A 27,144-nucleotide genomic window follows, 5' to 3' on the forward strand; every position below is an offset into this window, starting at 1 on the left:
CTGCATCCTGCCTGCAGAAGACAAGGAGCAGAGCTGCCATCCTAGCTCCCCTCTGGTTCATTTCTGGGTCAAAGGGATAGCATCAGCCAGCTTCTTTCTGCCCAGCTTTTTATGGTGGGGGTGAACCAAATGGTGTTGCCTCCTTCACTTGCAGCCATAGGTGGTATCAACTAGAGGCATAACTGAGAGCCTGCTTAAAGGATTCGGTAATGATTGAACTGACTTCTTAGGTTTCTTCCTTCTGTCGTCTCCCTTTTCCCCACCCATAACCGCTAGGCTTCCCACAGCTTCCACTGCCCCACATCATTCATTCATTCATTCATTCATTCATTCAATCGTATTTATTGAGCACTTACTGTGTGCAGAGCACTGTACTAAGCGCTTGGGAAGAACAAGTTGGCAACATATAGAGACGGTCCCTACCCAACAACAGGCTCACAGTCTAGAAGGGGGAGAAAGACAACAAAACAAAACATGTGGACCAACAAAATTTAAAAGGGACCTAATATGGACTCCCTCCAAGCATCAGTGGAAATCTTAGAGGCTAGGGGTTATTCATTCATTCATTCATTCATTCAATCGTATTTACTGAGCGCTTACTGTATGCAGAGCACTGTACTAAGTGCTTGGGAAGGACAAGTTGGCAACATATAGAGACGGTCCCTACCCAACAGTGGGCTCACAGTCTAGAATGGGGAGACAGACAACAAAACAAAACATATTAACAAAATAAAATAAATAGAATAAATATGTACAAGTAAAATAAATACATAAATAAATAGAGTAATAAATCCGTACAAACATATATACATATATACAGGTGCTGCGGGGAGGGGAAGGAGGTAAGGCGGGGGGAGGGGGAGGAGGGGGAGAGGAAGGAGGGGGCTCAGTGTGGGGTTAGCGGGAGGAGGTGGCAAAAAGGCAGAAAGGAAGGAGCTGCCTCGGTCTGTTCCTATAGCTGCCAGTCCACTGCTGCCATCCCATCCCCAAAACAACGGAAAGCATTACAGTCCTTTATTACTTAGAAATATGGAGACCTCCTCTAACCAGAAATATGTTTTTTTCCCAATCTGACAAATGTGGACAGGGCCCCACTATTGAGGGTGACCTTACCAACAGCAGTTTGCCCAAAATTCTGACCTTTCAATGAATAAGCAGCACAGGGTTTAATTTGTGCTAAGGCTTGTTGGTGCTTCAGCCCCGTTGGCTACAGTCCAGCAATTCCAGTGTGCACCGATAAACAGCTGTCCGCTTAACCAGATTAGAGGAGAACCCGGGCTGTGGGACCAGGGCTGACTGAAGCACTCCATCTTTGAAGCAGAGGAGCTTCCACTCTTCAAATCCTTCCCTCCCTTCCCTCAACCCATTGGGGAATTTTGGCTTGGAAAGAATTGATTCTGGGAGGAGACTGGACAAAGGTGGTCAGGGGAGAGTGGCTGGAAGTGACCATTGGGCACCTCTTCTAAGACAAAACAAGTTTGAACCAAGAGAATTTGAGATTTCTTCCAATAGCATAGCCAACAACGAAAAGAGAGACAAGAACTACATTAATAGGGACAAAAATAAATCCTTATAGATTGGAGGAAACTCAAACACTTTACCTTGGGGAAAACTCTTAGCTCTATTCAGGCCATGATCCGGGGACAGTGCGCGAACAACACATAACATCCCGAACATTCACTCTGGAAAGTATTCTCTCCCCTCCATCCCTTTAAACCCTTTTGTTTTATTTCCAGAAGTGTTCTCCAAACTAACTTCTAGAAAAACTAGACTTGGAAATTTTCAAATTATGGAAAAAGAAGCTCCATGAATCTGTGTATTGCTGTCTTTGAGACACTAGAAAACTTTGGTAGCCTGTCTTCATTCATTCATTCAATCGTATTTATTGAGCGCTTACTGTGTGCAGAGCACTGTACTAAGCGCTTGGGAAGTACAAGTTGGCAACTTAGAAAAACTTAGAAGGTCTTTAACCTTGCTAATTTTAAAAAGGACGTAGAATCTGGCAAGGAATCTAGTTAGCGCAGACTCAGCTGAAGATTTCCTGCCCAACATTCTAGAGACAGATTGCATTTTTTGAGATGGGGGTACTTCCCCATATATTTGATAATTTGGAATCAGTGGGGCTGAAATTTTCACAGAATTCCCTCAAAAAGTCTCACCACTCATTTTTCCCACAGCTACTATTTCAGTAATCCTTTCGACTACACGTTCCTAATATCACTTTAAATCTAAGTGATTTTTGCCTCCTCTCTCTCTCTCTGTCTCTCTTACAAAAACACACACACTCTCACTCATCTTTTAAGCATTTTGGACTCCAGTCAATAGATATAGAAGTTGGTAGACCTGCCTTCCACACATCTCTAGGTCCTGACATCTCACAATATTCAACCAAGGAGACAGCTGTTCCAATTTTTAGTTATATCAAATCAACCTATGTCACCAGTGGCTGAGGGGACAGGAAGAAACATGAGGCCATCTTAGGGGAACTTTTCAAGGTGATGTCTAGAGCTTGGAGGTTATTCTGAAGGTTCCCTGGAGCAGCAGGAGCCAATGCAAAGGACCTTTCTGCAGCCATGATATGCAGACGTTTAGCCGCACCAGTGACTGTCTTGTGTGTGGAAACCTTTGGCTCCAGATATCTCCAGGGAGGCTGGAACCTTAGACAGTCCTGGTGAATGATGATCATTTTGCACAGTTCTGAAACCCCCTCCTTCCTCTCCCCCTCCCCCCCCCCATCCCCTCCGCTTTACCTCCTTCCCCTCCCCACAGCACCTGTACATATGTATATATGTCTGTACGTATTTATTACTCTATTTTATTTGTACATATTCATTCTATTTATTTTATTAATATGTTTTGTTCTCTGTCTCCCCCTTCTAGACTATGAGCCCACTGTTGGGTAGGGACTGTCTCTATATGTTGCCAACTTGTACTTCCCAAGCGCTTAGTACAGTGCTCTGCACACAGTAAGCGCTCAGTAAATACGATTGAATGAATGAACGAATGAAAGACGGGGAATGAAGGGCAGTCTTCTCCAACTCACGTAGCACGGGGGCATTTAAAATGTAGTAGCATCAGAGAACGAGGGAGTAAGGAGGAAATATCAGTGTCAATCTCACTGGAAATAGCTTGCACCTTATGTTGTACTTTTCTGGAAAGCTTAGTACAATTCATTGTATGCAGTGGGCACTCAACAGCATTATTACTACTGCTTCAACTTCAACTACTGAGTTGGCTAGATACATGTAATTCCATACATTTGCCCTTCAAAAGAGTTAGCCAACTATGAGTCTACTATCCTCAATTGTCAAGAAGAGGACAGTGATTAAGTCATTCCTCAGGCATCTCTGGATCTTAAAACCAAATAACGGCTCTTTTGTTTATGTTTATAAAACTATCTATCTCGAAGGTCTCTGAGCACACAAACCAAATCCAAGTATTAACAAGCAGGAAAAACGATTTTTTTTTTCCTCCAGGCTCCAGAGAATTCTCTGATCAGATGCGGTGGCAAACTTAGCATGTCTGGCAATGCATACAACAACGATTTTTTTTTTCCTCCAGGCTCCAGAGAATTCTCTGATCAGATGCGGTGGCAAACTTAGCATGTCTGGCAATGCATACAACTTGGACTCTGCATCCCCCCAATTTTCAGGAATTGAGACTATTAGCCAAAGATTCCGGCTGAGGTACCCCAAATTCCAATGAGGCTTAATTGCTGAATTTTCAGTACAAACTTCCCTTTGCTCGGGACATAAGTGAACCCGTTTAAAGTCTTCTTACCCACTTCCCATTCCCCAGTACTCTCTCTCTCCGCTGAACCTACGAACCTGATCGGAGGGCACTGATGAATAGAATCTTGCTCCTGTGTTTTCCTTGATTCCTAAGCCGGAAATGTGAAGATTTCTGACAGGCAGAGAACATTCCTCAATGGCACAGTTTCAAGGTGCCTGAGAAGCAGACGCATAAAGTACTAAGTTTCCTAGCGCGAGGCTTCAAAGTTCTTTACTATGTAGCATGCAGCACTAGCTTTCTGAGTGGGCAAAGCCCTATTGATAGATACACAAAGATCTGTCCCCTAGCATTACTCCTCAGTTGGTTGCCTTCTTTTCACATACAATGGTGGGTTATGACATATTTCATAAATAGCTTCAGGAAATCCACTATGAATGACTTCAGTGCATATTCTACCATGCGTCAATTCATGTATTTCCAATTGTGAAGACGGCTGGTTCTTTCAGATTGGAAAAGCCCCTCGCTTCACAAAAGCTTCTGTGCTACTTCAGAACGCTCTCTTAGGCAAGGTAGCACTGAATAGCACAGATTCCTAATAGTTTCCCATCCCACATCCCCAAGAAGGCAAATAGGGTTCTGTTAATGCCCTGATACAGAATATAAATAGTCCCAATTACCTCTTCCTTGAGTACACACATCTTTCTCTTGACCCCCTTTTTCCTGACTGAGTTGCCGACCTGTTAAAGAGTACTGGGCCATTGTATTCTTCTTGATTGAGTACACTTAATAATAATAATAATAATGGCATTTATTAAGCACTTACTATGTGCAAAGCACTGTTCTAAGCACTGGGGAGGTTACAAGGTGATCAGGTTGTCCCACGGGGGGCTCACAGTCTTCATCCCCATGTTACAGTTGAGGTAACTGAGGCATAAAGAAGTTAAGTGACTTGCCCAAAGTCACACAGCTGACAGTTGGCAGAGCCGGGATTTGAACCCATGACCTCTGACTCCAAAGCCCGGGCTCTTTCCACTGAGCCACGCTACACTTGAAGACACAAACCCTATCAGGGAATGTTATCACCACCAGGCAGACCCCGAGCCTCTCTCTTCTCCAAAGCACACTGCTAGAGCTCGAATGATATATTGTCAATTAGAAAAAGAGCCTCTTCATCTCAAAAGGAGACCGTATCAGAAGCAGAATCTGGTTATCTAAACTGAACACTGAATTCACTGAACTAGTTCCCAAAATGACAACTGATAAAACAGTTCTTTTAAACCAACTTTTCTCTGGTGACTTCCTCGGGAATGGTCCTAGAGCAGTCCATTCCTCAACCTGTCCGGGCTGCTGCTATTAATACATCCATTCACAACAACCCTGGATTGTTGTTTGGGGAGATGGGGTGGGGGGTACATTTCTCCTTCAGCCAATATCCTCTGAAGAGGAACTAGGATTCGATTTAGATTCTACTCCCACCACGCAACTCATTCATTATCTAGATCTTCTCTCCTTGCATCTTTTAGACTGTGAGCCCAATGTTAGGTAGGGACTGTCTCTATATGTTGCCAATTTGTACTTCCCAAGCGCTTAGTACAGTGCTCTGCACATAGTAAGCACTCAATAAATATGATTGATTGATTGATTGATCTTTTCACTGAAGAGGTGTGACTTGAGAAGAGTTACATATTTGATACCGCACAGTGTTTCCTTTACATTTTAAAAGCGTAATTGGAGTTGTTTGTTAGGAATATTGCTTCCTCCCCTCAAAATACTACCAAAATATAGCCTAATTGCAAGATTAAAATTGACTGGAAACGCCAAAAATGAAAAGTGATTTATATTTAAGGAACAATAAACCCCTAAATAATGGAGATATTTGCCTTGTCACTTTATTTTGAAAATGGCAGCTTGCAGTCTACGGAGATGTGAATCGCTGTCTACATATGCTATGACTATCACCCATATTTTCTTTCAGAGTTCATAAAGGACTTAACAACTAAAAAAACAGAAAAGGTATTGATAGACTCCCCCAAAAGACAACAACATTAGCCTACTCAAATCACACCCTGACAAAAGGTCTAACAGCCTAAACTAGAATAGTAGCATTCTGAGTCTCAAATCTTTTAAATGACCAAGTATCGCAATAAAAAGAAGCTTCCACTAATAGCCTTCCAATGGCTGGGAAGGGTAATTCCCCACCTTCTTCCTGCAACAAAAGGCAAAGATACCGATTTAATTGTTATCATTTTATATTGATAATTGAAAGGAATCCATTTCGGAAATCAAGAGTTGCATCACGGATCTGCTGAGCAAATCTGAGGAGTGAGTTTTGTTTACAAAAATACACTCAAAAAAGAATGGGTAATCACTTAAAAACAGACCCTTTCCTAAATCACACATGCAAATCTATTTTCAAATGTAGAATGCAAAAGATTAGCAGAGATGAAATAGATAGGTTTCTTCTCATTTTGAGAAAACTTGTCATTATGAATTCCAACTTAACCCAAGAAAAATCTACCATCTTGCTGGTACAGCAATATTCCCCAGAGGTGATAATTAAAAAAAATGAATCCAACATCAATATTACATTGTTGGTGGATTTCAGAAAACTGTACAAAGAATTAGGAGCTCTGAAAAATTCAAAAAACTCTTCCCTTGAATGAAACTTACACCAAGCATACTAAGAAAAGGAACATTTTGGAAAGGAACCCCAAAGCAAAGTGAAGTTATTAGAATTTGTCCCCAGGAATAAAAAATGCTAAGATTTAAAATGCACGCAGCCTTTCTTCAATCAATGGAGGAGAGGGTAAGGGGCATACAGATGGAAACAAAAAGTGAAATGAGAAGAAAATGAAGTGAACTGAGAAGATGCCGAGTTCCCCCCTAGCTGTTGTGAGGGATCGGTTAGAATACGACTGGCCACTCACCAACAAGGCGCAGCTCCTCTGAGCAGCTCAGCTCTCCCAATTCTGGAGTGCCTCAATCTCAGCTCCCGATTTGGCGACAGAGGCTGAGCCTATGCTTCACATCTCAGCGGGGGCGTCCCACCCTCCCAAATGAATGAATTAATAGATGATAACCCCCTGCCCAGAACCGGGACTTTGCGGCATATGGAAATTCAGCGGGCTGCAGCGGAGGGTACTCTGTGAAGTGGAAGGGTCTGGATCCAATTCTGGCCAAAAAGTCCTTGGGTCTAATCCACCCACCAAAACCGAGTATCTCTACCCTCTTTTTTAAAAAGGCTGTCCTATTGATTCTCCTTTTTTATCCTCTTCCCAACCATCCCCTTTCTCTATGGTCCTACATCTTAACACCTAATCATTTTAGGATCCAAGCAGTGGTTTCTCTTTATGCTTCAAACCTATGAGGGTCCTGGCGGGCCTGGCACTGAGGTGCTCCCCCTAAGACCTGGGCATGGCCCTACCTGAACATCCGGAGTTTACTCAAAGCAACCGAACCATATCCTGAAAAGGAATTTATGAGGGATAGATAACACACTTAGTATTATCATTCATTCATTCAATCATATTTATTGAGCGCTTACTGTGTGCAGAGCACTGTACTAAGCGCTTGGGAAGTACACGTTGGCATTATCCCAAACTGATTTTTAAACTTATTCTTCATAAATACATTTGGGATAGAAATAAAATGCAAACCTGATGAGCGTGGGCTTTCGTTTCTTTCCAAGTAACACCCTACTCTGTAACATGGGACAGTGGACCATAATTATTTATGCCATCAACTGACACCATGGGTACATAAAGCTAATCAAACTGATTGCTGTTTGGTAGGTAATGAGTTCAGCAGAGAAATATCGTCTACATTCTCTGGGTTTAAGGCTCACCAGACTCGATGGTATTTGTGGAATCAGGGCTTTTCTGTGCACCTCTTATCTCTGGTCCTCTAGGTAGGATCTCATCCATATTAGAGGCATAATTACATCTTGTCAATCAGTCAACAGAAGACTAAAATCTTCTCCCTAATGATAGGCTAAACGGAAACACCCATGAGTGCTGTCAGTTGTTTGGAAATGGTCTGAATATGTACAGCAGTGGCAAAGGCCCTGATGAAGGGCATTTGTCTTGTATTAGATCATACCATCACACACAAATCAGAATCTGAAGGGAACGCGGGGATGGTGAGGCTTTCAGTCTGCAGTGGTGAGAGCTCTAACTGACCATTTAAAGTAGAGGTGCAGAAGAGAAGCGAGACAAATGAAAATCAATAAATAATGGCATCACTTGCCCTTGATGCCACAACGGGCAAACAATCGAAATGGCCTTGATTCTTAATGCTATATTGACTCGCTCACTTTGGAGGAAACCAGAGATGCAGAGAGGGTTCCATTACCGGTGTTTGGCACCATTTGTGATGTCCCCTCTCATTTGCTTGCTGCGGCGGTGAGGGTTGTTTTGTGGTTGCTTTGTTTGGTCCCTTCTAAAAGAAGTGAACTGTATCCAGTGTGAGATGTGGAAAGAAAAGCGCTGGTATAGGTTTCTCCAAACTCGGCATCTTAAGAGCAATCTGGGGTAGCTGAGAAAAATGGGACAGAGCCGCGTGCTGTTGCCTACCAACCCCACTTGGAGTTCTGAGTCTGAACGATCAGTTACGGACAAAAGTAAAGGAAAAAATAACTCTAAAGGGCATGTCCGCGTTTCATCCAACAGATTCTGAAAACAGGGGTGTTTATCGGGAGTCGTCACGGTTACTGCCCACTTGAAACCCATAAGCAAACCTATTGCTTTCTACCTCATCCAAATGTCAGAGCGAAGAGCAAAGCCCTCTATAGAAGAGGCTCCCAATCGGATGCATATAGGCTCCTCAAAATCTGTGGAGAACCTCTGATGCCTGAAGTGAAAAGTCAGAAATGCTGACCAGAGTAGCCCACCAAATCTGACAGACTTGAAGCAGAGTTGCTGTTTAACTACTCTGTACAGGGATAAGCCCACTCAGCATCCTTAATTAGCCCAGCCAGGGTAATTTCTCATTTCTTACAGCTATTTCTATGTTTTACAAAATACGTAATCCAGACGCAGCGCGAATCGAAATGTATGAACCTTGAAGCTAAGTAAACAGAGGCTCTCCTTGCTGTATTTAATGCTTCTCTCAAGAATCACATTTAACTGGACCTAATTGCAAAGGAAACATCGAGTCAACCGACCCTACATTATTCAAGGATACCCACTGGGGCATTCTCAAGAAGTTCATTTGTTGCCTCTAAAAGAGGGATTTTTTTAAAGTTGTTTATCATCGCATGAATCTCAGCCCAAGTTAAGATCATTTTGGGTTTGCTCACTGAAACTTAATGATCTCATAAAGCTTGCATAGTTCAATTAGCAAGCACAAAATAGTGTCCGCATAACAGTTATAGCACCCGCAAACACGCAGCGAAAATGAATACCCGGACTTCGTTGCTGGCTTGTATTCCCATTAAGTAATGAACATAAAATCATCAGAAAGGGCAGTATTTCAGGGTTTAGCACAAGACCCTAACAAGATGCAGCTACCTATGTTATTGAACAGTTTCTTATTTTCAGGTTTAAGCTATTTCTATTCCAGTGAGACTGCAAAACGGTTTGATTCTTCTTGCAATGTGTTTAATTAAATAGGTCAGAGCTGGAGGTTTTGCTCTCGTGGGCAGGGAATGAGTCTATTATATTGTTGTGTTCTACCCTCCCTGGTGCTTAATACACAGTAAGTAATAATAATGATGATGATGGTATTTGTTAAGCGCTTACTATGTGCCAGGCACTGTACTACGCACTGGGGTGGATACAAGCAAATCGAGCTGGACACAGTCCCCGTCCCATGTGGGGCTCACAGTCTCAATCCTCATTTTACAGATGAGGTAACAGAGAAGTGAAGTGATCTTCCCAAGGCCACACAGCAGATAAGTGGCGGAGCTGATATTAGAAACCATAACCTTCCAACTCCCAGGCCCGTGCTCTATTCACTGGGTCACGCTGCTTCCCGTACTACTATGCTTCTCAATAAATACGACTGATTTTTTTAAAAATGACTGATTGATACCCCTCTTCTGTTTAAAAATATCCTGTAGTCTGAGATCTAGACTGAATAACGAAACTGCCATTGTTAACATGTCTCTAATAATGATTGGCATTTAATTGCTTATTGTAGGAGTTGGATTTTAAATACATCTCACTTTTGAAAAATTATTTTATCCTCTCCTTACTCTCAGGCAAAGATGAGGGAACAGTGAATGGGAAAAGGGGTGAAAAAACATTGCCCAAGCCAAAAAAAAAAAGGATTTGAGTTCCCACTCTGTGAATAACACTGTACTAGACAGAGGGAGAGAACAATAGTGGGAGAAGATACCATCCCTGCCCTTGAAGACAAAATTTCTAAAAGATAAAGTATCTTTCAGATATTTTTTAATCTTAGAAGGGCAGGGGGTGAGGCAGGGAGCCAGCTTCAAAAGATGTAGAGCACAAGCAGGGCTGAGGGTGGGGGAAGGGGGTGTGAAGCTCATCCATTAGACTGCCAATTCCTTGGGGTGAGGAATAGTGGTTTTTGTCTTTATTATCCTCTCCTAAGTGCCCAGAATGGTGCTCTACAATTAGTAAGCAGTCCATGAATAGTGATCATAATGCTCATCTTATCCCAACTGGATTACTGCATCAGTCTCCTCTCCGATTTCCCATCCTCCTGTCTCTCCCTACTTCAGTCTGTACTTCACGCTGCTGCCCGGATCATTTTTGTGTAGAAACCCTCTGGGCATGTTACTCCCCTCCTCAAAAATCTCCAGTGACTGCCTGTCAACCTACGCATCAAGCAAAAACTCCTCACTCTCGGCTTCGAGGCTGTCCATCCCCTCGCCCCCTCCTACCCCACCTCCCTTCTCTCCTTCTCCAGCCCAGCCCGCACCCTCCGCTCCATTGCCACTAACCTCCTCACTGTACCTCATTCTCGCCTGTCCCACCATCGACCCCCGGCCCACGTCCTCCCTCTAGCCTGGAATGCCCTCCCTCCACACATCTGCCAAGATAGCTCTCTTCCTCCCTTCAAAGCCCTACTGAGCTCACCTCTTCCAAGAGGCCTTCCCAAACTGAGCCCCCTTTTTCCTCTCCTCCTCCCCTCCACCCTACCTCCTTCCCCTCCCCGCAGCAACTGTATATATGTTTGTACAGATTTATTACTCTATTTTACTTGTACATATTTACTATTCTATTTATTTTATTAATGATGTGCATTTAGCTTTAATTCTATTGGTTCTGACGACTTGACACCTGTCCACAAGTTTTGTTTTGTTGTCTGTCTCCCCCTTCTAGACTGTGAGCCAGTTGCTGGGTAGGGACCTTCTCTATATGTTGCCAACTTGTACTTCCCAAGTGCTTCGTACAATGCTCTGCACACAGTAAGCGCTCAATAAATACGATTGAAGGAATTAATGCAGAATGAAGTCAGTCAGGATTTAGAACCCAGGAAAGATTTTCTGATTTTGTACATCTCTGGATCTGGGATATTAAGGCATGTAGGAAAATGCACTAGTCCCTGAGAGAATGAACTCTTTAAGAGGTGCTCCTTTCGCGCATTTGTGTTGGGGTTAGCAGAAGGGAATCGGGAAGGTCTGCTCTCATGGTTGGCACTGTAGTTGGCTCATGGAGGAAATTAATCAACACCATTTTACATCAAATAAATTTCACTTTCAACTTTGTCTTCGGGAAGTATTCAGTACCTATGCCGATCCTATACCAGAGAAACAAGTCGACAAAGTATGGCATTATCCCAGGGGACTTCAGCCTCGTCTCCTCAACCAACCCCAGATGCCAGGGAGCTTCCCGAGGTTGCAGACGGTTCTTCCCATGGACAGGATAAGTCATCGGAACCCAGAGGAGGGGCAGGCTGGATCAGGAGTTCGAGAGAAAAAGAGGTTAACGAGGGCTGGGCCATGGAAGCGGTGTGAGAGGCAGTGGGCAGGGCAGAGAGGAATAAGAGATGAAGCAGGGAAGGCAGGAGAAATGAGGTTGAGGAATGGAGCAAAGAACTGAAGGGCCCAAGAGGAAGAAAACAGGAGGGCGAGGGGGAGGTGGGGGAAGAGAGGGACAAGTCACCATCCCGAGGAGCAAGTGGGCCAGCCTGGCCGCAGCAGTGTGGCTCAGTGGGAAGAGCACGGCCTCTGGAGTCAGAGGTCATGGGTTCGAATCCCGACTCCGCCACATGTCTGCTGTGTGACCTTGGGCAAGTCACTTCACTTCTCTGAGCCTCAGTTACCTCATCTGTAAAATGGGGATTAAGATTGTGAGCCCCACATGGGGCAACTTGATCACCTTGTATCCCCCCCAGCGCTTAGAACAGTGCTCTGCACATAGTAAGCGCTTAACAAATGCCATCATTATTATTATTATTAGAAGACCACCGGCAGACGCCTGAGAGAGGAGCTGGGAGAGGACTTTGGGTCACATCCAGGGCCAGGGACCATCATTCATTCATTCAATCATATTTATTAAGCATTTACTGTGTGCAGAGCACTGCCCTAAGCACTTGGGAAGTACAAGTCAGCAACATATAGAGACGATCCCTACCCAACAACGGGCTCACAGTCTAGAAGGGGAAGATAGACAACAAAACAAAACATGCAGACATGTGTCAAAGTCATCAGAACAAATAGAATTAAAGCTATATGCACATCATTACCAAAATAAATAGAATAGTAAATATGTACAAGTAAAATAGAGTAATAAATCTGTACAAATATATATACAGGTGCTGTGGGGAGGGGAAGGAGGTAGGGCGGGGGGATGGGGAGGAGGAGAGGAAAAAGGGGGCTCAATCTGGGAAGGCCTCTTGGAGGAGGTGAGCTCTCAGTAGGGCTTTAAAGGGGGGGAAGAGAGCTAGATTGGCGGATGTGTGGAGGGAGGGCATTCCAGGCCAGGGGGAGGACGTGGGCCGGGGGTCGATGGCGGGACAGGCGAGAACGAGGCACAGTGAGGAGGTTAGCGGTGGCAGAGGAGTGGAGGGTGTGGGCTGGGCTGGAGATGGAGAGAAGGGAGGTGAGGGAGGAGGGGGCGAGCTCCCATCAGGTGAAGCTCACAGGCAGACCCCAGGACCAACAGCTTAAAAACCCATCCCCTTCGCTGCCCCAAGGAAGTCCCTGCACCTACCACCTCTGGGGATGGGGACAGACAGACACAGACACACAAACACACCCAAGCACACACAACACAAGAGTTTCTCTAGGCCTCTGTCCCCTCCCGCTGCAGCCCACCGAGCAGCGTGGCTCAGTGGAAAGAGCCCGGGCTTTGGAGTCAGAGGTCACGGGTTCAAATCCTGGCTCCGCCACTTATCAGCTGTGTGACTTCAAGTCACTTCACTGGGCCTCAGTTCCCTTATCTGTAAAGTGGAGATTAAGACTGTGAGCCCCCCGTGGGGCAACCTGATCACCCTGTAACCTCCCCAGCGCTTAGAACAGTGCTTTGAACATAGTGTTTAATAAATGCTATTATTATTATTATTATTATTATTATTATTATTATTCTCCTCCTCCTCCTCCAGGGCTTCGGCGCCCCCTAGCGTCCATCCGCTCCAACAACCGGTTCCCTCTGGCCTGCTGCTTCTCTCTCCCATCTCTGCCCTTCCACCTCCATCATCCTTTTCCCCCTGTTTCCCTCTCTCCCTTCTCCCCTCCTACTCCCCCCCCATACCCTGCTCAGGGGCCACCGCCGCCAACACTCTCTGTCCGCATCTCCCGAGCCCTCCTCTGCTTTCCTTCTTCTCCCCCAAGTCATCCCTACAGACAGTTGGTAATAATAACGATGATGGCATTTGTTATAAACTGCTTACTATGTGCCAAGCACTGTTCTAAGAACTGGGCACTGTTCTAAGCGCTGGACCATGATGCTCCTTCTGGGAGCATCCCTCCTCCCACTCCCACCCCCCGAGGCCCAACGAGGACCCGAAGATATAGACCCTTCTGCACTACTTCCCAGTGGAAACTTGGGACACTTTTATCTTGAGAATTTGCAGACCCAAATTCATTCAATCGCATTTATTGAGCGCTTACGGTGTGCAGAGCACTGTACTACGTGCTTGGGAAGTACAAGTTGGCCAAATATTCATTCATTCAATCGTATTTACTGAGCGCTTACTGTGTGCAGAGCACTGTACTGCGCGCTTGGGAAGCACAAGCTGGCAACATATAGAAACGGTCCCTACCCAACAGTGGGCAAATATTCTGTTCAAAGCTAGAGAACTCCAAAAGTTTATGATGGTGTTATTTTTTTTTCCCCTAGAAAGGCAGCTCTCTATTATCTGAAACACTAACTGGGAATGCATTCTTAGTTTAGCCACCAGGACATGGAAAACTGAAAGTAATAACTGAATGAGCGATTTTTCTTTACAGAACATGAACATTAACAGCGAAAGCCCAGACAATAAATGCGTACAAATTTAATAAAATCTGTTGGGTAAATATCTCACTGGCTCCGAGGGAAAGCAATGTAATAAGCCCAAATCCTCCACAGTTAGTAGGGGCAATTCATCCTCGCTAAAGGGTACCTGAAAAAAGCCCTTGGTCGCCATAGTGCTGTACTAGACCCCACAGAGGAACAGCACTCTGAAACAACACAATGTAGCAGATAGATCATAATGGCAGATTTTACATTGTAAAGTTAAAATTAGTTTATTATTTAGCTCGGATCCAAATGTGAAATGAAATATATCAGTGTTATCGCTGTCTCTGTGTCTCTACACAAAGACACACAGACCAATTCACAGTTAGAAACATAAGGCTGAAAGAAAACCAGTCCAAACTCCGACACCGATGCAGGATTACACTCCACTCAAAGCCATCTCAGAAGTCTCCACAAAGAAATGAACTCAAATAAGGCTTAAATGATGGGAGCCCTATTTTTTATTTTTTACATTTGTACCAAGAGCCAAGGTCTCGGTAGGTATTCAAGAAATATCCTTACTAACAACTCAACAGATACTCGCTCATTTGATAGACTTCCCAAGATCTAGTTTTTAAAAAGTACAACTACAGGGATTTCTTGGGCAGATAAGGTTTGGGAGATTGGGATTTGGTAACTTGTTTTCCACTACGGTATTTGTTAAGCACTTACTATGTGCCTAGAATAGACACAAGTTTATCAAGTTGGATCAAATTCCTGTCCCACATGGAAGAAGTCTAAGAAGTAAGGAGTAGGATTTAATCCCCATTTTACAGCTGAGGAAACAGAGACATAGAGAAGTTAGTGACTTGCCCAAATTACACAGCGAGGAACTGGCAAAGCCAAGATAAGAACCCAGGTCCTCTTATTCCCAGCTCCATGCTCTTTCCAGCAGGCCATGCTGCTTTTTTTATTTTCTTGTAAATCTAATGGACCACTTACTACCTTATTTCTACTAGAATCACCCTGAAACTCTAATTAAATGTATCAAAATATACTTCCTCCGTCCAGCCCCAGAATTGAGGATTTTACTGAAGAAATGCAAAGTACCAGTTGCTCTTTCCCTCCAAGATACTCGAGGTTATTCTACTGAACCCCTTTCTTATCAAGGGCATTTCACTGTTCAGCTCGGGACCTCTGACCAATCTCATCCCAAATTTTAGACTTCTTATATCTGAGCTTGGATCTACCAAAACGTACCATTAAAGACTAGATTTGTGTTTAGTTGCAATTGAGCCGGTCCTTCATCAGGTAGGATTGTTGTTTCTCTTCTTCCCCTCACATTCGGTTCACTATCCTTGAGCTGGGGAGATCCACAATGACACAACGGACTGTACTAGACACTTGGAAAGTACGAAATAAAGTAACAAGCTCTCTACCCACAAGGAGTGATAAACACAAAAAATTATAACTACAGTGGACAAAATAAGTGATTATTATTAAAATAATAATCATAATATTTTTAAACACTTACAGTGTGCCATGTATTTGACTAAGCTCTGGGTAATAATAATAATAATAATGGCATTTATTAAGCGCTTACTATGTGCAAAGCACTGTTCTAAGCACTAGAGAGGTTACAATGTGATCAGGTTGTCCCACTGGGGGATCACAGTCTTCATCCTCATTTTACAGACAAGGGAACTGAGGCACAGAGAAGTGAAGTGACTTGCCCAAAGTCACACAGCTGACAATTGGCGGAGCTGGGATTTGAACTCATGACCTCTGACTCCAAAGCCCGGGCTCTTTCCACTGAGCCACGCTGCTTCTCCCATCCCATGTGGGGTTCACAGTTGACGTAGGAGGGAGAACAGATAACGAATCCCCATTTTCCAAGGCCACAAAGCAGACAAGTGGCAGAGCTGGAATTAGAACCCACGTCTTCTGACATCTAGGCCCATGGTCTCTCCCCTAAGCCATTCTGTTTCTCATCTAATAGAGAAGCAGCATGGCTCAGTGGAAAGAGCCCAGACTTTGGAGTCAGAGGTCATGGGTTCAAATCCTGGCTCCGCCACTTGCCAGCTGTGTGACTTTGGGCAAGTTACTTCACTTCTCTGGGCCTCAGTTCCCTCATCTGGAAAATGGGGATGAAGACTGTGAGCCCCCCGTGAGACAACCTCATCACCTTGTAACCTCCCCAGCGCTTAGAACAGTGCTTTGCACATAGTAAGCACTTAATAAATGCTATCATTATTATTACTGTTATCTATTACACATATATTCACGAGTGATGAGGACGTTATAAGCTCCCAAGTGCTAGAGTTGGCTACAGGGAGAACTGGATCGGGGTAATAGGAGATTAATTAGGAAAGGCTTGTTGGAAGAGGTGGGATTTTAGGAGATATTTGAATGCGAGGATAGTGCCGACCTGTCTGACGTGGGAGGGAGGGAGTTCCAAGTGGGAAGAATAGCACGAGTGAAGGGTTGGAGGCAGTTGAGTCAAGAGTGAGGTGCAGCTAGAAGGTTGGCTTGGGAGGAATGAAGATGGCACCTTGGAGAATAATGCAGGTGGGGCCAGGTGGTGGACAGCCTTGAAGCCAACTGAGAGGAGTTGGAGGCAGAGAGACACTGAAAGCCGGCGGACGGGTTTTAGGGGAGGAGAGATGTGGGCCCGCTGATTCTCCATCCTGACCAATCAATCAATCATATTTATTGAGCCCTTACTATGTGCAGAGCACTGTACTAAGCACTTGGGAAGTACAAATTGGCAACATATAGAGACAGTCCCTACCCAACACTGGGCTCACAGTCTAAAAGGGGGAGACAGAGAAAAAAAAAAAAAAACCAAACATACTAACAAAATAAAATAAATAAAATAAATCCTGATGCATTTCGAAGATCCATAACCGGACAGGGGCAGAGAGTGCTGCCCACTCCAGGCAGCGATTCTCAAAGAAAATGCGGAAGAGGCACAAACGACCAGCTCTCCTTTAATGGCTCTGTGAGTGTGACGTTATACCCCTGGAGCCTCTGGTGAGCGAACTAAGGCTCACTCGTTTCCCCAATTGTGAGATTACTTTGGGCAATAACTCATTGTATTTTAGGTCAGCCAAGAGCAGTGAAATTAACCTACTCTTGGCTCGAGTTTTTTATTATTTAGCAAAGAAAAAATACACATCGGAATATAATGATTCGTGAAGAATGACCCTTCTTCAAGTGATAATAGGATCCTGAACTCATGTAGTACTTTTTTTTTTTTTGCCTGCATTCATTTTAAAAGGCATGCCTACTAGCTTGTTTGTATAACATTATGTTTTGGTGTGTGAAATATAACTTGGAACTATGCAATAATTAAGTTCCATGAAGAGGAAGTTGCACATTTTTAAATGTTAAATCGGAAAAATCAGAAAACTCAGAAGTAACACACTTGGCCAGTACACTTAAACGGACTTTAAATGTTTCTGTGACATTACAGATGAAGTCTTGCAGCTTCTTTGTTCGGCACAACTACGGATGATTCTCTCCATTTCACAGTGAAATTGGGCGAGTGACTTTCCAAGATTTACATCAGACCTTGGAATGGATTTAGGGGCAATTTCTGACTCCCTATCAAGGTCAGATGGCTTTGCTATACTCCTGTAATAGCAGCAGAGATCACTGATCATTCTCAGCTGTCAACTCACACCTGTCTGAGATGTGACTCCCTTTATTTACCTCTGTTGGATGGAGCTAGTAGCTGGAAGTATCATGCCAAAGTTAATGAAGAAGTCACGGTGCAAACCTCATTCAAACAGTAGGATACAGGCGTCGATAATGTCCAACCCTCACTGCCTTTATAACTGCTAAAACTAATCCTCCCTATGCATTCTTATAGACAAATTCTCCCTTTTAAACGGAGGATGAATCCCTGACAACCTGAAAGTGAGGGGAAAAAAAAGTACTCGATAATTCTGACAGCAAACAAAACCCTAGGGTAACTCCAAGAGAGGAACAATCGTTTTTTTTATTGAATTTTCAAATGCAGTTTAACTGTGGAGTGAGAGTTTCTTTGGTGAAAGAGTAGATTAGTTAAAAACTATGAAGATACATTTCCTCGAGACAAGTCGACGGCTTAATACCCAACATAAAATGGTTATTGGAGACCTATAAATAGGAGTAGCTTGTGCTGCTTCTTTCAAGTAGAAAATAAAAGAACCAAACAACAAAAACGCTCACCCTTTTTGCGCAGGAATATTTAAAAGCTTTAGTTAGGTAGCTACCACATGTTGTGAAACTTACTAGAATTCTTCTGTGCCTATTTTCTATCAGATAGTCAAGGAGTGTGCTTGGAAGGATAAAACTAGAAAACAGCTAGATTACTTATAGACTAGCTACAGGTTTCACGGTGCCCAGCCTTCTGTCAAATCCCAGCCTAGAGTGCCATGGGATTAAATCTATTGGTATGGTTAAAGCCATAAACCACTTTCAGTGTGAAAAGTGTCGTACAAACCAGACAGGTGAAGTGATTGAAAATTCTCATGTTCCGTTCAATATTACGGGAAACAAAGTGCTAGATTTGCAGCCCATGAGACTCTGGAAGAATCCCTTTTTAGCAGCATCGACGTCATTTTTCTCTAGGCACGTTGATATGGGATTCCAGAGATCTTCTAAGGATTTGCCATGTCCCATTTGTGTTGTCACCCCTCTCTTTACAAATCTCTTTTAATGTGGAAACTTTCCCTCCTTGCTTAAAGAAAAAAAAACAAACGTGCAATGTGCATGTGTTTCAAAGAAGGCAGACCCCTAAAAATCAGTTCAAGAGAGACATGGATACAACTAGAAAAAATGAAAACCTCAAATAGTACATTATTTGATCACTACACTACAAATCTCATACCTTATTTCCCAGTCATTAAAAAAAGAGGTGAAACCTTCCTAAATCTCAAAGCTGAGATTTACTATGGGGTTGATGCACATAATTTATCATGCATGTGCACATGCATATACACACACATATACACACACACACTGCAGTAGGATACCAAGGGAGATTGTGGAATCTGTGTGAAGATCTTTAGGAAAATAGACAGCCTACTGTCCTTCCTGGAGGCAGAGGCCAGAACCAAGCAGCTGATCTCTCCAGCTCCCAATCAATCAATCAATGATATTCAGAGTTGGTAGACACGTTCCCTGCCCACCGCGAACTTACAGTCTAGAGGGGGATTGTCTAGTGCTGGAACTCCATCTAGCTCTGCGATCCTATTCCAATTTATGCACAAATTTGGCATCGCCAGAAATGCCAATTCTGAAAATCATTTTAGCCTCAAATTGCAAATATGACATTATCGTTGAATCAGAGAAAGGGCACGCTTTGTAGAGGTGCTCCCAAGTGCCGTATCAAACGTCTTCAGGCCTACGGGACTGAGGACAGCTCACGCCTTGTCAGCAACGACTGGTCGAATGGGCTGAACCTTCCCACCCAGCCAGTCCCCCAAGTGGGATGAGGACCCAAGCAAGATAATAATAATAATAATAATAATAATAATAATGTCATTTGTTAAGCGCTTACTATGTGCAGAGCACTGTTCTAAGCGCTGGGGGATATACAAGGTGATCACGTTGTCCCACGTGGGGCTCACAGTCTTAATCCCTATTTTACAGATGAGGGAACTGAGGCCCAGAGAAGTGAAATGACGCCCAAAGTCACACAGCAGACATGTGGCGGAGCTGGGATTCAAGCCCATGACCTCTGACTCCAAAGCCCGTGCTCTTTCCAATGAGCCACACTGCTTCTCTTAATAATAATATAAGAGAAGATATTATAAGAAGAGAAGATAATGATAAGATTTATTATTATGATTATTCATTCATTCAATCGTATTTATTGAGTGCTTACTGTGTGCAGAGCACTGTACTAAGCGCTTATTATTATAGTGGCATTTGTTAAGTGCTTACTATGCGCCAAGCGCTGGGGGGGATACAAGGGAATCAGGTCATCCCACATGGGGCTCCCAGTCTTAATCCCCATTTTCCAGATGAGGTCACTGAGGCCCAGAGAAGTGAAGTGACTTGCCCCAAGTCACATAGCTGACAAGTGGCAGAGCCGGGATATTAGGATAATAATAATAGTCATAATAATAATAATAATAATAATAATAACAATAACATTTGTTAAGCACTTACTATGTGCCAAGTACTATTCTAACTGCTGAGGGTGGGGGGAGATACAAGTTAATCAGGTTGCCCCATATGGGGCTAACAGTCTTAATTCCCATTTTCCAGATGAGGTCACTGAGGCCCAGAGAATAATAATAATAATGATGGCATTTATTAAGCGCTTACTATGTGCAAAGCACTGTTCTAAGTGCTGGAGAAGTGAAGTGACTTGCCCCAAGTCACATAGCTGACAAGTGGCAGAGCTGGGATTAGAATAATAATAATAATAGTAATAATAATAATAATAATAATAATAATAATAACAACATTTGTTGAGAACTTACTATGTGCCAAGCACTATTCTAACCGCTGAGGGCAGGGGGAGATACAAGGTAATCAGGTTGCCCCACATGGGGCTCCCAGTCTTAATCCCCATTTTCCAGATGAGGTCACTGAGGCCCAGAGAAGTGAAGTGACTTGCCCCCAAGTCACATAGTTGACAAGTGGCAGAGCTTCAATGAAAATAATAATAATAGTAATAATAATAATAACAATATTTGTTAAGCACTTACTATGTGCCAAGCACTATTCTAAGCACTAGAGGGGCTGGGGGCGGGGGGTACAAGGTAATCAGGTTGTCCCACATGAGTCTTACAGTCTTAATCCCCATTTTCCAGATGAGGTCACTGAGGCCCAGAGAAGTGAAGTGACTTGCCCCAAGTTCACATAGCTGACGTGGCAGAGCCGGGATTAAAATAATAATAATAGTAATAATAATAATAACAACATTTGTTAAGCACTTACTATGTGCCAAGCACTATTCTAACCACGGCAGGGGGGTGGGGGGGGGGGGATACAAGGTAATCAGGTTGCCCTACATGAGGCTCACAGTCTTAATCTCCATTTTCCAGATGAGGTCACTGAGGCCCAGAGAAGTGAAATGACTTGCCCCGAGTCACACAGCTGACAAGTGGTGGAGCTGGGATTAGAATAATAATAATAGTAATAATAATAATAACAACATTTGTTAAGCACTTACTATGTGCCAAGCTCTATTCTAAGAACTGGGGGTGGTTGAGGGGGGGTGGGTACAAGGTAATCAGGTTGTCCCACATGAGGCTCAGTCTTAATCCCCATTTTCCAGATGAGGTCACTGAGGCCCAGAGAAGTGAAGTGACTTGCCCCGAGTCACACAGCTGACAAGTGGCGGAGCCGGGATTAGAATAATACTAATAATACTAATACTACTACTACTACTAATAATAATAATAATAACAGCATTCATTAAGCGCTTCCTATGTGCCAAGCACTGTTCTAAGCGCTGAGGGCAGTACATGGGGCTTACAGTCTTAATCTCTGGCTGTAATCTAATCTCGGATTAGAACCCACGACCTCCGACTCCCAAACCCAGGATCTTTCCAAGCCAGGCAACAGCGAAGCAGAAAGTTCAGTAAAGGGCCTTTTTAAAAGGCACCAACAAGAGCAACGGTCTGGGGCCCCACTGGCAGCTGGGGAGTGCTGCCCAAATGCCAACCAACAGCTCCAGCCTCTTTCCCGGCAGGACAATCCCAGTCGGTCCCTGGACCGCTTTTGTGCACCGCTGGCTTGTTTGGGGCTGGCATCCTCTCGCTCCCCGTTTCCATGGCCAGGGAAGAAGCTGGAGGGGAGGGGGGGAGAGAGAGAGAGACAGGGGGAACCCCACTCCAAGAAAAAGGCCAAGACGGAGGCTATGGCGTTGGGAACCTCCCCCAGTTCTCCAGTGCCATCCCTTTTCCAAGAGGGTGGGACGAGAAGTCCATTTCTACCGGGTCCTTCAGCTTCGGGGATCCCCTCATTCCCCCATCAGACATCATCATCATCATCAATCGTATTTATTGAGTGCTTACTATGTGCAAAGCACTGTACTCAGCGCTTGGGAAGTACAAATTGGCAACATATAGAGACAGTCCCTACCCAACAGTGGGCTCACAGCATCATCCGTCCACAGCGCTGGACAGATGGACAGAACCTCCGGGATCTAAGAGCCCTGAGGCCTGGGTTGCTGGAGGCTTAATTCGTACTTCCCAAGCGCTTAGTACAGTGCTCTGCACATAGTAAGCGCTCAATAAATATGATTGATTGATTGATTGATTAAAGAGTTAACCTCCCACCCAGGCTCCATCTCCCAGATTTTAGCAGGCCGGCTGGCAGTGGGCAGAGGAGGAGGAGGAAGAGGGCAGCCCTGACCTGCCAGCCTATGGATTGGCTTCAAGGCCGGGAGCCCCGAAATCAATCAATCGTATTTATTGAGCGCTTACTCTGTGCAGAGCACTGTACTAAGCGCTTGGGAAGTACAAGTTGGCAACATATAGAGACAGTCCCTACCCAACAGCCCTGAAACAGCCATCTGGGCATCACCTAAGGGACAAGGGAGTGGAAGGAGGGGTGAGCGGGGAAAGAGAAGAGGGAAGAAGCCAGAGTGGACACGAGGCAAAGCCGGGCAGGGGAGAAGGGCACCCCCACATCCCTCTGTGCCCGCTTAGAGCAGGGCCGGGGCCCCAGCCGGCGGGATTGCCACTTTGGCCAGCTGTCCGAGGGCTTGGCAAGTTCCCACAGCAACCAGACCCTCCTCTCCGTCCCCAGGGAGTACCTCTCTTGCCAGGCTCTCCAGACAGGGCTTGGGTCCCCCCAACCCCTCGCCCACACCCCACCGCCTCATAATAATCATTATTACTATGAGATTTGAGTTTCCCGAGTTGGAGGGAGCGAGGGAAAGGAGGAGGGATCAATCAATCAATCATCTATCGTATTTATTGAGCGCTTACTGTGCGCAGAGCACTGTACTAAGCGCTTGGGAAGTACAAGTTGGCAACATATAGAGACGGTCCCCACCCAACAGTGGGCTCACAGTCTAGAATGCAACTTCTTTTGGATTTAGTCGTCTTCTTCATCACACCCACGCACACCAGAAAAAGAAAAGAAACCAGGGCAAAGCCCAGCCAAAGTTAGGGCCCCGGCGGCAGGACGGACCCAGACCTGAACACGATGAGAGGGATTCAGAGTTGCCATCACCTACCTGGGTGTGCCAACGGCAGAGAGATGCCCAGCTCCGGCGTGTCCTTCTTATCCCCTCCCCGATCAACAAGACTCCCGGTGGGCGGGATTGGGGGTTTTTTAGAGGCCTCGTTGTCGTTGGAGGGAGGTTTGGGATGTATTGGGTCTGGCTTCGTCTGTGGGGCAGTTTAGAGCGAGCCAATGGAGAAGGTGCTGGGAGGAGAGTTGGATCGCTCCGGCAATCCTGTCTCCATCCTCACTGCATCTGATGGAGGGGGATTGGATGGGGGGGGGGGCGGTGCGGGGACGGAGGGTGGGAGGGAGAGAGGAAGGGAAGGAGAGAGGCAGAGAGAGAGAGAGAGGCAGAGAGAGAAAGAAGGAGGCAGAGAGAGGCAGAGAGAAAGAGGCAGAGAAAGGGAAGAAAGACAGAGAGCGAGGCAGAGAGAAAGAGAGAGGCAGAGAAAGAGATGCAGAGAGAGACAGAAAGAGTGGGAGGCAGAGACAGAGCTGGAGAGAGACAGAGAAAGATAAGAGAGAAAGCGAGATAGAGAGAGGCAGAGAGACAGAGGCAGAGAGAGGCTGAGAGAGAGAGGCAGAGAGAAAGAGACAGAGAAAGGGAAGAGAGAAAGACAGAGAGCGAGGCAGAGAGAGAGAGGAAGAGAGAGAAAGAGATGCAGTGAGAGAAAGAGTTAGAGGCAGAGACAGAGCTGGGGAGAGACAGAGAAAGATAAGAGATAAAGAGAGATAGAGAGAGGCAGAGAAGGAGACAGAGGCAGAGAGAGGCTGAGAGAGAGAGGCAGAGAGAAAGAGACAAAGGGAAGAGAGAAAGACAGAAAGCGAGGCAGAGACAGAAAGAGAGATGCAGAGAGAGAGAGAGAGAGAGAGGCAAAGACAGAGAAAGAGAGACAGAGAAAGAGAAGAGAGAGGCAGAGAAAGAGAGAGACAGAGGCAGAAAGAGAGGCTGAGAGAGGCAGAGAGACAGAGAAGCAGAGAGAGAAAGAGAAAAACAGAGAAAGGAAGAAAGAATGCAAGAAAGAACGAACGAACAAATGAAAGAAAGAGAGAGAGAAAGGAGAAAGAAAGAAAGAAAGAAAGAAAGAAAGAAAGAAAGAAAGAAAGAAAGAAAGAAAGAAAAAAGAAAGAGAGGTAAAGAAAAAGAAAAAGAGAGGCAGAGAGAAGGAGAGAGAGGCAGAGAGAAAGAGAGGCACTGAGGGAGGGAGCGGGAGAGAGAGAGAGAGAGACGGAGAGACGAGGGAGAGTGAGGGTGAGGCGTCCGCGCTGGAGGAGGAAGCGAAGAGGATGCGCTAGGGAATGAGTGGAAAGTGGAAGCTGTGTGCCCGGGAGATTTCCTTCCACCCCGTGATGATGCCCGCTCAGAGGCCAGGCACTAGAAGCAGCATGGTGTAGTGGCTACAGCCCGGACCTGGGGGTCGAAAGACTTGGGTTCTAATCCCGGCTCCGCCGCCCATCTGCTGTGGGACTTTGGGCAAGTCGCTTGACTTCTCTGGGCCTCAGTTCCCTCCTCTGCAAAATGGGGGTTAAGACTGTGAACCCCATGTGGGACAGGGACTGTGTCCAACCTGAACCTACCCCAGCGCTTAGAACAGTGCTTGGCACATAGTAAGCGCTTAGTGGATAGACCAGGGGCCTGGGAGTCGTAAGGTCATGGGTTCCAATCCCGACCCTGCCACTAGTATGCTGTGAGACCTTGGGTAAGTCACTTCATTTCTCTGTGCCTCAGTTCCCTCAGCTGTAAAATGGGGATGAAGACTGTGAGCCCCCTGTGGGACAACCTGATTACCTTGTATTCCCCCCCCCCCCCCCCCAGCGCTCAGAACAGTGCTTGGCACATAGTAAGCGCTTAACAAATGCCATCATCATCATCTGTCAAATGGGGATTCAGAGGGGGAGCCCCACGTGGGACAGGGACTGTGTCCAACCTGATTTGTGCTTGTATCCACCCAGCGCTTAGTGCAGTGCCTGCCCTAAAGTAGGTGCTTAACAAATACCATTATTATTATTATTATTATTATCATTATTATTATTATTATCTGGGCCCACCAAGCGCTCCCCTTGAGCACCCCCTAGGAGGACAAACCAATGGAGCCAGACTTGGTAGAGAGTCCGCAATCTCTCCTGGAAGGCCACTGCTGGGCCTGGCTGAATTCCTATCCCCCAGCCCATGATTTCCGTGAAAAAGGCAACTGGGCTCTTTTGCCTCAACAACTCCACTGCTTAAACGCATCCCCACTCTCACCCCGACTCCAGGTGCTCGGAGAGGTGCTCTCCCGGACACAGCGCCTAGACCAGCAGCTGAGTCCTCACCGTTTCTCCCGGCAACGGCAGCCGAGTTACAACAGAGCCTCACACCCACTCAGAGACGGTGAATCGAGGATCTGTGAAGGAGAGCAGGGGGCAAGCACTTCTTGCTGCTCACTACTTCTACTGCTTCATCATCATCATCATCATCATCAATCGTATTTATTGAGCACTTGCTATGTGCAGAGCACTGTACTAAGCGCTTGGGAAGTACAAATTGGCAACAAATAGAGACAGTCCCTACCCGACAGTGGGCTCACAGTCTAAAAGAGGGAGACAGAGAACAAAACCAAACATACTAACAAAATAGAATAGATATGTACAAATAAAATAAATAAATAGAGTAAAAAATATGTACAAACATATATACATATATACAGGTGCTGTGGGGAAGGGAAGGAGGTAAGATGGGGGGATGGAGAGGGGGACGAGGGGGAGAGGAAGGAAGGGGCTCAGTCTGGGAAGGCCTCCTGGAGGAGGTGAGCTCTCAGCAGGGCCTTGAAGGGAGGAAGAGAGCTAGCTTGGCGGATGGGCAGAGGGAGGGCATTCCAGGCCCGGGGGATGATGTGGGCCGGGGGTCGATGGCAGGACAGGCGAGAGCGAGGTACGGTGAGGAGATCAGCGGTGGAGAAGCGGAGGGTGCGGGCTGGGCTGGAGAAGGAGAGAAGGGAGGGGAGGTAGGAGGGGGCGAGGTGATGGACAGCCTTGAAGCCCAGGGTGAGGAGTTTCTGCCTGATGCGCAAATTGATTGGTAGCCACTGGAGATTTTTGAGGAGGGGAGTGATATGCCCAGAGCGTTTCTGGACAAAGATAATCCGGGCAGCTTCACACCCACAGCCCTTTAGTTGGGGATAAAATGAGGGGTTCCTTTCAGAGTCTCCCCTCCCCTGTCCCGAACGACCTATTACAAAATACCGCCAAGGCCCTTTGAACAACCACTGCTTTCCAATCTCAAAGTCTCCAATGGGATCCTGAAGCATCTGTACCACAAATGCTCTATCGGGATAATCAGCAGGTCTTTAAAGTACTTTACTGTTGCTACTCTAACCCCCATGTCAGTCCTCCTGTTTGCAATGGGAACTAAAAAGGCCAATTTATTTTGCTACTTTGTCATAGCGGGCTTTTCCCTAGCCCTCCCAATAGGTGAGAAGGCAAGAGTTGATGCTCCCAACAGTGCCATCTCCGAGCGGCAAGAGGAGCAAAGCATAAGAAAGAGGCAGAGTACATTTCTGTATCATTCTACAGGCAAAACTCCAGGTCAGTCATCACTGACCCTTTGCGGGAGGGGGGAAAAAAGTTGCAACTTGTAACGAATCTGAATCCCTTGCGTAATTAGAAAGCAAACCTTGATCCTTCCCAATGCAGAACACCCGAGCTTTTTGCTATCAGGCTAAATTTACCCTTTCCTAATTCCTCCCAGCTTGATAATGCAGTAATTAATGCAGATTGATAATTTGCCAAAGAAAAGCCAGAGCCCACAGGGGGATCTGCATAAACCACACACCTCCCCCCCCTCCCCGGCCCCCCCAAGTAATCCCGTGTCATAATCAATACTTGTTTTCCCTTTCATTTTTTT

At 45.4% G+C, this 27,144-nt stretch overlaps 1 protein-coding gene across 3 annotated transcripts in view; it reads right to left on the reverse strand.

Moving 5' to 3' along the window:
• Positions 1–27,144, reverse strand: part of CPNE4 (copine 4) — a 526,299-nt gene that overhangs the window by 315,222 nt on the left and 183,933 nt on the right. Inside the window, exon 1 of one of the 3 annotated variants that reach the window (XM_038762615.1) lies at positions 23,272–23,459. The exons of the other annotated variants lie outside the window; for them this stretch is intronic. The gene's annotated coding sequence lies outside the window, so the exon portion shown is untranslated. Of the gene's footprint in view, positions 1–23,271; positions 23,460–27,144 lie in introns of those variants that run through there. 3 annotated transcript variants of the gene reach the window in all.

Source organism: Tachyglossus aculeatus, chromosome 2 (assembly GCF_015852505.1).
Source record: "Tachyglossus aculeatus isolate mTacAcu1 chromosome 2, mTacAcu1.pri, whole genome shotgun sequence".
NCBI classification, from domain to species: Eukaryota; Metazoa; Chordata; class Mammalia; order Monotremata; family Tachyglossidae; genus Tachyglossus; species Tachyglossus aculeatus.